Raw genomic sequence first — 10,158 nt, forward strand, 5'->3', positions numbered from 1 at the left:
CCACCTTCCCCTGTTTTACAACCCTGGGCCCACCGTTACTGTTGATGAGCAGCTTATGCCATTTAGGGGCCGCTGCCTCTTCAGGCAGTACATACCGTCTAAAGCCACACCATATGGAATCAAGATCTGGGCTGCCTGTGATGCTGCTTCATCATATGCATGGAAAACATTTTTTTTTTCATGGTACGTATTGCTTTTTTGTTATTACACTTACTGATAATTTAAAAATAATATTTCAATTCTCCACCCATTTCATTTTATGGATAAAGAATCTTCCATGAAAGATAAACAAATTAACAATGAAAGATAAATCAGGGTCAATATCGTTTGGATCAAAATAAAACATAATATCAGAGTCTCAGAGTCTTAACATTAATAGTTGTTTATTTTCAAATAAAATCTTACTCACTTCAAAATCTTCTGACATAAGAACAGTGCCAAAATAAATGGTCAAGAGTCTCTGGGTCTCAACCACAAAATACTAATTTGTTATCAGTAGCTAATTTGAATATGTGTATAATATTAGGTATTATAATATTATTATATATTATAATATATATATATATAATAGGTATTTTTTTATTTAACCAGTCAGTTTTGCTTACAATGACAGCCTATCAGGGAACAGTGGGTTAACTGCCTTTTTCAGGACCAGAACAACATATTTTTAGTACCTTGTCAGCTCGGGGATTTGATCCAGCAACCTTTCGGTTACTGGCCCAATGCTCTAACCAACCGCCAGGTAGATTCTATGAATGATTCTATGAATGAGTTTGTATGATACAATATTTGCCAGACAACAACGAGATTATGTTCCAGTTCACTTGTCTTAGGGCTGCAAAGCAGAGGGAAAGGTAACATATTGACATAGTTCTTATGTTATAGTAGTTAGAGTTTAAAATGTACATGTCTTCTAGCTGTATTGAGGCTACAAACTCCTCAACAGTTGCACTTGGAGTCATGTTATTTTCTCCTAAAAGAAGAATAGCACCTTTAGGGACAGCTCTAACAACTATTAGAAACTCCTCAGGAGTGAAAGTAACATTGTGTGTTCTCATACATTCTGAATAATCATATTGTTGTCCATCATCAATCATTTTTTAACTCAAATAATGCTGTTGTCAAACCAGTTCTGGTGTGTTGTATTTATGTCTTTATTATTCCAGATTGTATATCTATGTTGGGAAAAAACATGTTTGTACATGAAGTTCCAAGTTAGAAGTACCTGTTAATGAAAGTTAGCAAGCTTAATAGGCATCCATGTCAAAGTTGCATGTGAGTAAGAATTCTAGACCACCAATCTGTTGAAATATTAAATGAGGGATTATATTCCAAATGCAATTCTTATTTCTCAAATAGTTTTGTATCCATTTGATCTTAAAGATGATATTATTGGTTTTAATATCCAGAGCATTCAACTCTCCCTCACTTTGGGTGCTACATATTACCGCTTTTCTTAAATAATTAGGTTTATTCCTCCGTATGAAGTTAAATAATTTAGTATCAACCATTTTAGTTACTGACAGTGGAACATCCAAGGCAAGGGAGGTATAAACTAATCTGGACCTTCAGATTGATAAAAGTACATGCCCAGATAAAGACAGATCTCTTAATAACCAGGAGTTAAATCTCTTTCCAATGTCCTCTACAATAGGAGAGAAGTTTAAGTTGTCCCTTTCTGTAATACCAAGATATGTGATCACATCTTTTACAGGGATATCATTTAAAAAAATAATAATAATAATTTAACTAGGCAAGTCAGTTAAGAACAAATTCTTATTTACAATGATGCCCTACACCGGCCAAACACTAACCCAGACGACGCTGGGCCAGTTGTGCTCCGCCCTAGGGAACTCCCAATCCAACTCCAACTCCCAAGGCCGGTTATAACACAGCCTCAAATTTAACCAGGGTCTGTAGTTACACCTCTAGCAGTTATTCACCCATAGTTAGTGTTTGGTTTACCAGTTCTCAAGTCAGCCTTTCCTCATTCAAGTGTTTGTGTAAATTCTTCACAATAAAAGGCTGTTTTTCACCTGCAATTAGGCAGTGTTTAGGCCTCCCAGTTCTGTCCGAGTTAGACTCTGGCTCTCTCTCAAATGTTCTGATTTGGCCGCATTTCTTTCCCATCGATGGTCACTCTTGCACTGACAAAAAAAAATCAGTTTCGAGCTGCAGCTGCCATCGGCCACAGTCCCTCCCGTGTCACTTTGACCACCGAGGTCAGATCCTCTGTGAACCTCCATTGTTGCGTGATGAGGAACTCACAGTTCTTCGCTCGCCTAAAGAGAAGATCCCGTGTAGATCTGTTGGTGAACCAGATGATGGTTGTCCTGGGTCTCTTGTCATGATTCCTGAGTCCCGAAACGATGAACGGGAATGACAGCTTCACAGATGTCAACAACTCCTCATTTGATGTCGTCACCCACCTGTTCTGGAATTCCATGGATCCTCAGGTTTCACCAGGCCTGGTATCTCTCCTGCTCATTCACCTTTTGCTCGAGTTCAGCCACCTTCTTTTCATTTTCCTGTCAGATAACTTCCGTTTTCACTTTTGATGGTTTTCACTTCTCCAGAGATAAAGTCAACAAAAAAAATGTTAGCATCAATTTTCATCGTATTCACCCGAACCATGTCCTCCAAGCCATTTGCCCTTTCATCTATCTTTGCTGTCAAAAGCATCACAACAGAGTGTAAGCCTCATAAAGCCTCATAGAATGGAATCCATGCAGGACAATGTGGGAACTGGAGGTCCACATCGACATTAAAGAGAGAAGTAGTAAGAAGTTGGCGAGGTTTCTCAGGTGAGCAATCATTTTAAACCGAATTTGAAATGATGGATTTATTGGTGATTCATCAACTATTGTCGATAAAACCACTAGGAGGAGCCAAGCGACTAATAATGAAAACAAATACACCAAAAATAGTTTTTCTCATAGTTCGGTGCTATCAGCTATTTCTTAAAATGGATGTTTGGACTAATTTGCAGAACTGAAACAAACAGATATCCGTCTAAATGATCAAGGTAGTAAATAAATATTGCTATTTGATTGAAAATCAGTTAGTACATTGTTTGCTACCTCATTCAGGGGATGAACCATTTTAGTTTCAGTGACCCAATATTTTGGATAAAATATTTACTCAATATTTTTGCTATTCTTTGAATTATCAACACATCTGACCACACATTATACAGACTGTCTGGTTTTGGAATGGATATTATTATAGGCCTAATTCAGAGATGTTTTTCCCAACACTAATACTATCTATGTTGTGACTGTTTTATGTACTGTAACTACAGTATGTGATTCGGGGCTTTGTCAGTAGACAGACAAGTCAACGTGTAGCAAAGGGCTGTTTTGGTTTTATCACAAACTGTCACATTCCTGTAGGCTGTCCGTGGTGCTGATCACTAATCCTCTGTTTGCCACTCCAGTAAGATGAAGTGAGAGACTGTGACAAGCGTGCGTGTGTGTGTGTGTGTGTGTGTGTGTGTGTGCATCTCTCACCTCTTTTCTTCCCCTCTCTCTTTGTCCCCTCTTTCTTCTTCCCTCTCTCCACCTGTGTACGCACACACACACAGAGCCATAGGATATGGTTAACCACACAGGAATGTCACACGGAATAGCATTATGTGTTATTCAAATTTGATCTGATGTAATATAATGTGATTGGTCTGAAAGAGTTCTGAGGAGAGATAAGGAGAGCAGTGGAAAGCAACCCTGTCTTTCAGATGTCATCTTTGGCAAGACTGTAGCAGGCTATGAGATCATTTAAGGTGACCTGCCACTTTCCTGACAGAAATCCTGTGTGTCTGTGTGTGTTCTCTCTAGTTGATTGACGTATTGTTTGAGAGTGTGTGTGTGTATGTGTGTGTTTTAAAGTGTGTGTGTGTAAGAGTGAGTTCTCAGTAGTTGATATATGAAGATCCTCCATGCCCTGTGTGTGTGTATGTGTGTGTGTGTGTGTGTGTGTGTGTGTGTGTGTGTGTGTGTGTGTGTGTGTGTGTGTGTGTGTGTGTGTGTGTGTGTGTGTGTGTGTGTGTGTGTGTGTGTGTGTGTGTGAGCAAGAAAGAGACAGAGTGAGTTTTCTGAAGTTGATTAACGGTATATTTTAGGGCTGGTGTATGTGAGTGTGTTTACTTCTCTAGCTGATTGGCAGTATTGTTTGGGAGTGTACGCATGCATGCATGCATGTGCATATGATTGTAGTGTATGTGTGTGTGAGATTGCTGTGGTGGACACAGGCTCTGCCTGAACTGTTGTTTATCCCTCTGCTCTAGAGTCCCAGGTGTGTGTCTGTGTATGAGAGTGTGTGTGGTAATCAGCTCTCAGTCGGCACCAGCGCTGTCAGAGGTTGTTTCCCTGGAGAGGAGAGAGCAAAGATTTGGATACCATGACGACCAGTTTTATGTCAGACTCAGTCTCGGCTCTCCCTCCGCCTCTCCCCCCTCAATCTCTCTCTCTGATTTCTCTCTGCTCTTCCTCTTCTTATCTTTAATTGAATTGGTGTGTGTGTGTGTTTTTCTACATGTTTCTGCCCATGTGTGTGTGTGTGTGTGTGTGTGTGTGTGTGTGTGTGTGTGTGTGTGTGTGTGTGTGTGTGTGTGTATGTTTGCCTACATGTGTTTTTATGCGTCTGTGCCTAGTGAATGCGTCTGATGGTTCGGCGTCCGTGTGGATATTTTTAGCAGGGCTGGAGACCTGCCCTCCCCTCAGCTTCATTGATCACTCTTTCTCTCTCATTCAGTTGGTTTCTCTCCTTCAATTAGCTTCCCTGCACTATGCACTTTGAGAGAGAGAGAGAGAGAGAGAGAGAGAGAGAGAGAGAGAGGTATAGAGAGAGAGAGAGAGAGAGAGAGAGAGAGACTTGACCATCCCCATCAAGTTAGAGGAAGAGCGCTATAAATGACCTGAAGATAGACGCTATCCACACATAGACTGAGTGAGGGAGGGAGGGATGACCACCGCAGTGAGTGGTCCCTCTGGGAAATGGATGATAGGTTCTCAGAGACAAACCACCCCTTTCATTGGACTGATGAGGCTGATGTCTGAGTTCATTGCAGTTCACACAATCATAATGAGTGTTGGGGGGTGGGAGTGTGTGTGTGTGTGGTGAGGGGGTTTAAGCATGCAAAGCACACACACACACACGCTCACACGCACCTGTCTAATCTATTTTGTTAGGGCTTTGATTAACACCCTCTAATTACCCTCATCAGAGTAGTCTCTGAGGAATACACACAAGTGCGCGCGCACACACACATATACACTTGTTATGTTCTTCTATCCTCGTGGGGACCTAATATGTAATTTCCATAAAAAATCATATTTTCCCTAACGCCTACCCTAACCCTAATTCTAACCCTAACCCTAATTCTAACCCTAATTCTAACCCTAATTGTAACTTTAACCCTAATTGTAACCCTAACCCTAATTCTAACCCTAATTCTAACCCTAATTGTAATGCAAACGCTAAACCTAACCACTAAGTTTAAAATAGCCTTTGATTTTTTCCTTGCTTTACCATTCTTGTGGGGACATTTGGTGATTTTAGGTGAGTAAAAAACAGAGAATAAGGTGTGTGTATATGTGTGTGTCCTGCCTGGTGTGTATACAGGGATTTTGCTCTAGATTGAAGACTAAGTTAGATGTCCATCCAGGTCCCATGAACGTCTAGAATTGCCTTCAAAACCGGCCACGTGATTGTTACTAGTTTCAAGTAGGCTGGCTGAGTGTAAGGGGCTTGTAGATGGGGATGGTGGATAAGTGGTAAAGCCACTCTCCGGTGCCAAGGTTTGCATGTTCAATCCCATAGCTAGGGGATAATGTTTTGTTTTTCTGCTTTCCTAAACTTTAACCCTTAACTTAATCACTCTGAATTCATTTCTAAACCTAACCCTATTTTAATCCTATCCCAAACTGTAATCCTTAACTTAACAAGAAGTGAAACCCCTAGCCCAATGCAAGTGTTTTTGGTTAGGTGAGTGTCTCAACTTAAACATCAAAAACCAACGTTTACATTGAGATCACCCATAGACGTGGACAAATGTCAAATTTCGAAGTTAAACAGTGATACATTGTTGGTGTATATACATGAATAATTCATCTCATCATGTGAGTGTTTGCTCAGACCGTTATGTGATTCCCCATAGTGTTGTTATTTTGGCATGTCATATGTCATCATTAAGTGTGTGTGTGTGTGTGTGTGTGTGTACACTATACAGTATACAATATGCTGTATGTGTGAGTGAGAGAGGAGGAATGTGTGATTCACCTAGCCTTACATAAAGCTGATCTCTAAATATAGCAGCAGGCAGCATGCATGACTCCAGATTTCTGCACCAAAGCTATCGGCTACATTGATATGTGCGTGGGCCCCACACAGCTGACTGCTCTCCTGGCTCACTGGCTTAACACACTGCACCATCCCCTTAGCTTACCTCAGCTGGAGACACTAGCATTAGTTTAGCTTAAACCAGCATCTTCCCCCATACCATACCTTAGCTAGAGGCTAAAGTTAGCTTAGCGTCATCCTCCCACTTTACATCATGTAGAGCAGGGGTGTCAAACTCTTTCCATGGAGGGCCTAGTGTCTGCTGGTTTTTATTTTCTCCTTTCAGTTAAGACCTAGACAACCAGGTGAGGGAGTTCCTTACTAATCAGCTGACCTTAATTCATCAATCAAATACAAGGGAGGAGAAAACCCACAGACACACGGCCCTCTGTGGAACTAGTTTGACACGTGATGTAGAGACACTAGCGTTAGCATTCATTAGCTTAGCTTAAGTCATTCATCATCCCAATGCTTTCCCTTAGCTAGAAATTAGCTTTAGTTTAGTATCTGTATCTAGTTGTATTGTTGAAGTGTGTCATGGTTAAGATGAGAAGCTGCTCTCATAGCATCCTTCCAAACTGCTGTGAGATGTATGCTACTAGAAGTGTGCAGAGAGAACATAACGTAGCCGAAGCCACAGTAAGTGTAACTAATGTACAAACTAAACATTTGAATAGCTGGTGACTTACGAGACCTGCGCTGGTAACAAGTCTAGTGAATCTGAACGGGCCTTTTTAATGGGGCTTTAACCACAAGATGGGGGCTGCCGGGTCTCTGTGAGAGTGGTGATGGAACTGCTGTCAAATTGGCTTTAATTGGCAATTACTGGTGAGTGTGTTTTTATGTGTGTGCGCGCAGGGGCAGACTGGGACAAGGATTTGGCCCTGGCATTTTATCCACACCAGCCGACATCACTGCACATGCTGCCAACTCACCCCCACCAAATCATGAGTAATAATTTTATGTAATTCATAGTACTTTATTAAGAAGTGTTATGATTGGACTACTGAGGTATTCAATAAATGTTGTTGCATCTATCTAAGCAGGAATGCATGATTCAAGATACACTACGTGGCCAAAGGTATGTGGACACCCCTTCAAATGAGTGGATATGGCTATTTCAGCACCACTCGTTGCTGGCAGGTGTATAAAATTGAGCACACAGCCATGCAATCTCCATAGACAAACATTGGCAGTAGAATGGCCCGTGCTGAAGCGCTCAGTGACTTTCAATGTGGCACCGCCAAATGATGCCACCTTTCCAACAGGTGAGTTTGTCAAATTTCTGCCCTGCTAGAGCTGCCCCGTTCAACTGCAAGTGCTGTTATTGTGAAGTGGAAACTTATATTAGCAACAACGGGTCAGCCGCAAAGGAGTAGGCCACACAAGCCCACTACCGAGATCCAAACTGCCTCTGGAAGTAACGTCAGCACAAGAACTGTTCGTCGGGAGCTTCATGAAATGGGTTTCCATGGCCGAGTAGCCGCACACAAGCCTAAGATCACCAGGAGCAATGCCAAGCGTCGGCTGAAGTGGTGTAAAGCTCACCGCCATTGGACTCTGGAGAAGTGGAAATGTGTTCTCTGGAGTGATGAATCACCAGGAGAATGCTACCTGCCCGAATGCAGAGTGCCAACTGTAAAGTTTGGTGGAGGAGGAATAATGGTGTGCGGCTGTTTTTCATGATTCGTACTAGACCCCTTAGTTACAGTGAAGGGAAATCTTAATGCTACAGCATGCAATGACATTCTGTATGATTCTGTGCTTCCAACATTGTGGCAACAGTTTGGGAAAGGCCCTTTCTTGTTTCAGCATGAAAATGCCCCTGTGCACAAAGCAAGGTTCATACAGAAATGGTTTGTCGAGGTCGGTGCGGAAGAACTTGCCTGACCTGCACAGAGCTCTGACAACAACCCCATCGGACACCTTTGGGATGAATTTGAATGCCGACTGCAAGCCAGGCTTAATCGTCCAACATCAATGCCCGACATCAAATCCATATCAAGGCCCGTGTGTGTGTGTGTGTGTGTGTGTGTGTGTGTGTGTGTGTGTGTGTGTGTGTGTGTGTGTGTGTGAAGGTCACTGTGCCCAGTGTCAAATGTTTTATAGTACCAGCCTAGTGACACACATAGGTCGGATGGAATTGCCCCTGTAAGCACTAATGAGTTTTGCCTGTTAATTCTTCATGGATAAGAAAACTATAGCAGTGGTTCAAGTAAGGATAGCATTGTGCAAACTGCCCAAACTGCTCTGTGGGTTTAAATTACCATGAGGCACAAATCAATGAGTTCTACCTTTTTACCTCCTTTTGGATAACACTACACTAAGATTAGATCAAGTGAGCTATGATAGGGAAGGGAATGGCAAGCTGCCCAGTCAGGGACTCTTGATGTAGGTTTCAATTAACACTAAGTGTGTTTTACTTTTTAACCTCCTACATTGAATACGGCTATATAGGATTGGGTGAAGAGAGGGACGTGATAGGGCAAGCTGCCCAGATCCTGTTCCATAAAACCCTGTAGTGGATCAGTAGATCAGTAGGACAGGGGTAAACCACGGGGCCAGTGGTGTGTTAGACTGTGGCTCTTATCCAAAGTTGACTCACTCTGTTGTTCATCCTCACTACTTCAGTCACCATTCATTTTCAATGATTTTTCATTTAGATCAAAAGAAATCCAAATTGTCTTTTTAGTAACAAACATTATCCTCTTTTAGGGAGTTCTGTTTTGTAACAAACCTGTGTTGTTATAAACTGACAACAAGACACTGCACATGAAATTGATTTGAGGACTTGCTTTGTCCTGATAAAACACATTTTGAATGTGATACAAATGACAACATCAGCAACTCCATTGTAAACAGAGCACTTCGGGTAACTGAACAGGGCCAGAACTCCCAACCCTTTTAAAATGTATTCTGGTCCATATTCAGCTCTGCTTTGTCTCTTCCACCTCTTCCACAATGTCAACCTGAAGGGCTCCTATTGAGAAGCTACAGTACTTCGGTTCATTAGCAACACTAAATGGACCACTGTAAGGCTAATACTGTAGCCATATGCTAGCATGACATCATTGAGCCTTCACTGACTCTCTGCATGCATACCAACAGTCTAACAAGGCTTCCTAGCCTCATCTCCTCTCTCCTCTCCTTGTATCCTCTCCTTATCTCATATTTTTGTCTCCTCACCTTCATTCACACTGATTGGAAAAATAGACCATGGAAGAAAGTCCACAGCCATATTGCCTTTACCTATCGTATGGTTTAAGATCAGTGCAGCTGAAGGAGAGGTGAGGGGAGGAAGCCACTTCAGATAAAGATGCACCCCCAGACTCAGTATAGTAAACTCCCTGGAGATAAAGTCACTACAGGTCATTACTCTTCAGCAGCTGTTTTATTTACCCAATGTGATTAAATGACAGCAGGGGAATCAGCATTACCAGTCTTGTCTGTTGTTATGGCTGCTTATAATAAGGCATTCTGATCAAGGTCATGATGTAGACACTTCAAAGGGTTTTTATATACTGAACAAAAATATAAACACAACATGTAAAGTGTTGGTCACATGTTTCATGAGCTGAAATAAAAGATCACATAAATGTTCCATACTCACAAAAAACGTATTTCTCTCCTATATATCTCTCATATACTGTATAAAAGCTCATTTCTCTCATATAAACACATTTGTTTACATCCCTGTTTGTGAGCATTTCTCCTTTGCCAAGATACTCCATCTGCCTGACAGGTGTGGCATATCAAGAACCTGATTAAACAGATCATTACACAGATGAACCTTGTGCTGGGACAATAAAAGTCCACTCTAAA

This window comes from Oncorhynchus mykiss, chromosome 13 (assembly GCF_013265735.2).
Source record: "Oncorhynchus mykiss isolate Arlee chromosome 13, USDA_OmykA_1.1, whole genome shotgun sequence".
NCBI classification, from domain to species: domain Eukaryota; kingdom Metazoa; phylum Chordata; class Actinopteri; order Salmoniformes; family Salmonidae; genus Oncorhynchus; species Oncorhynchus mykiss.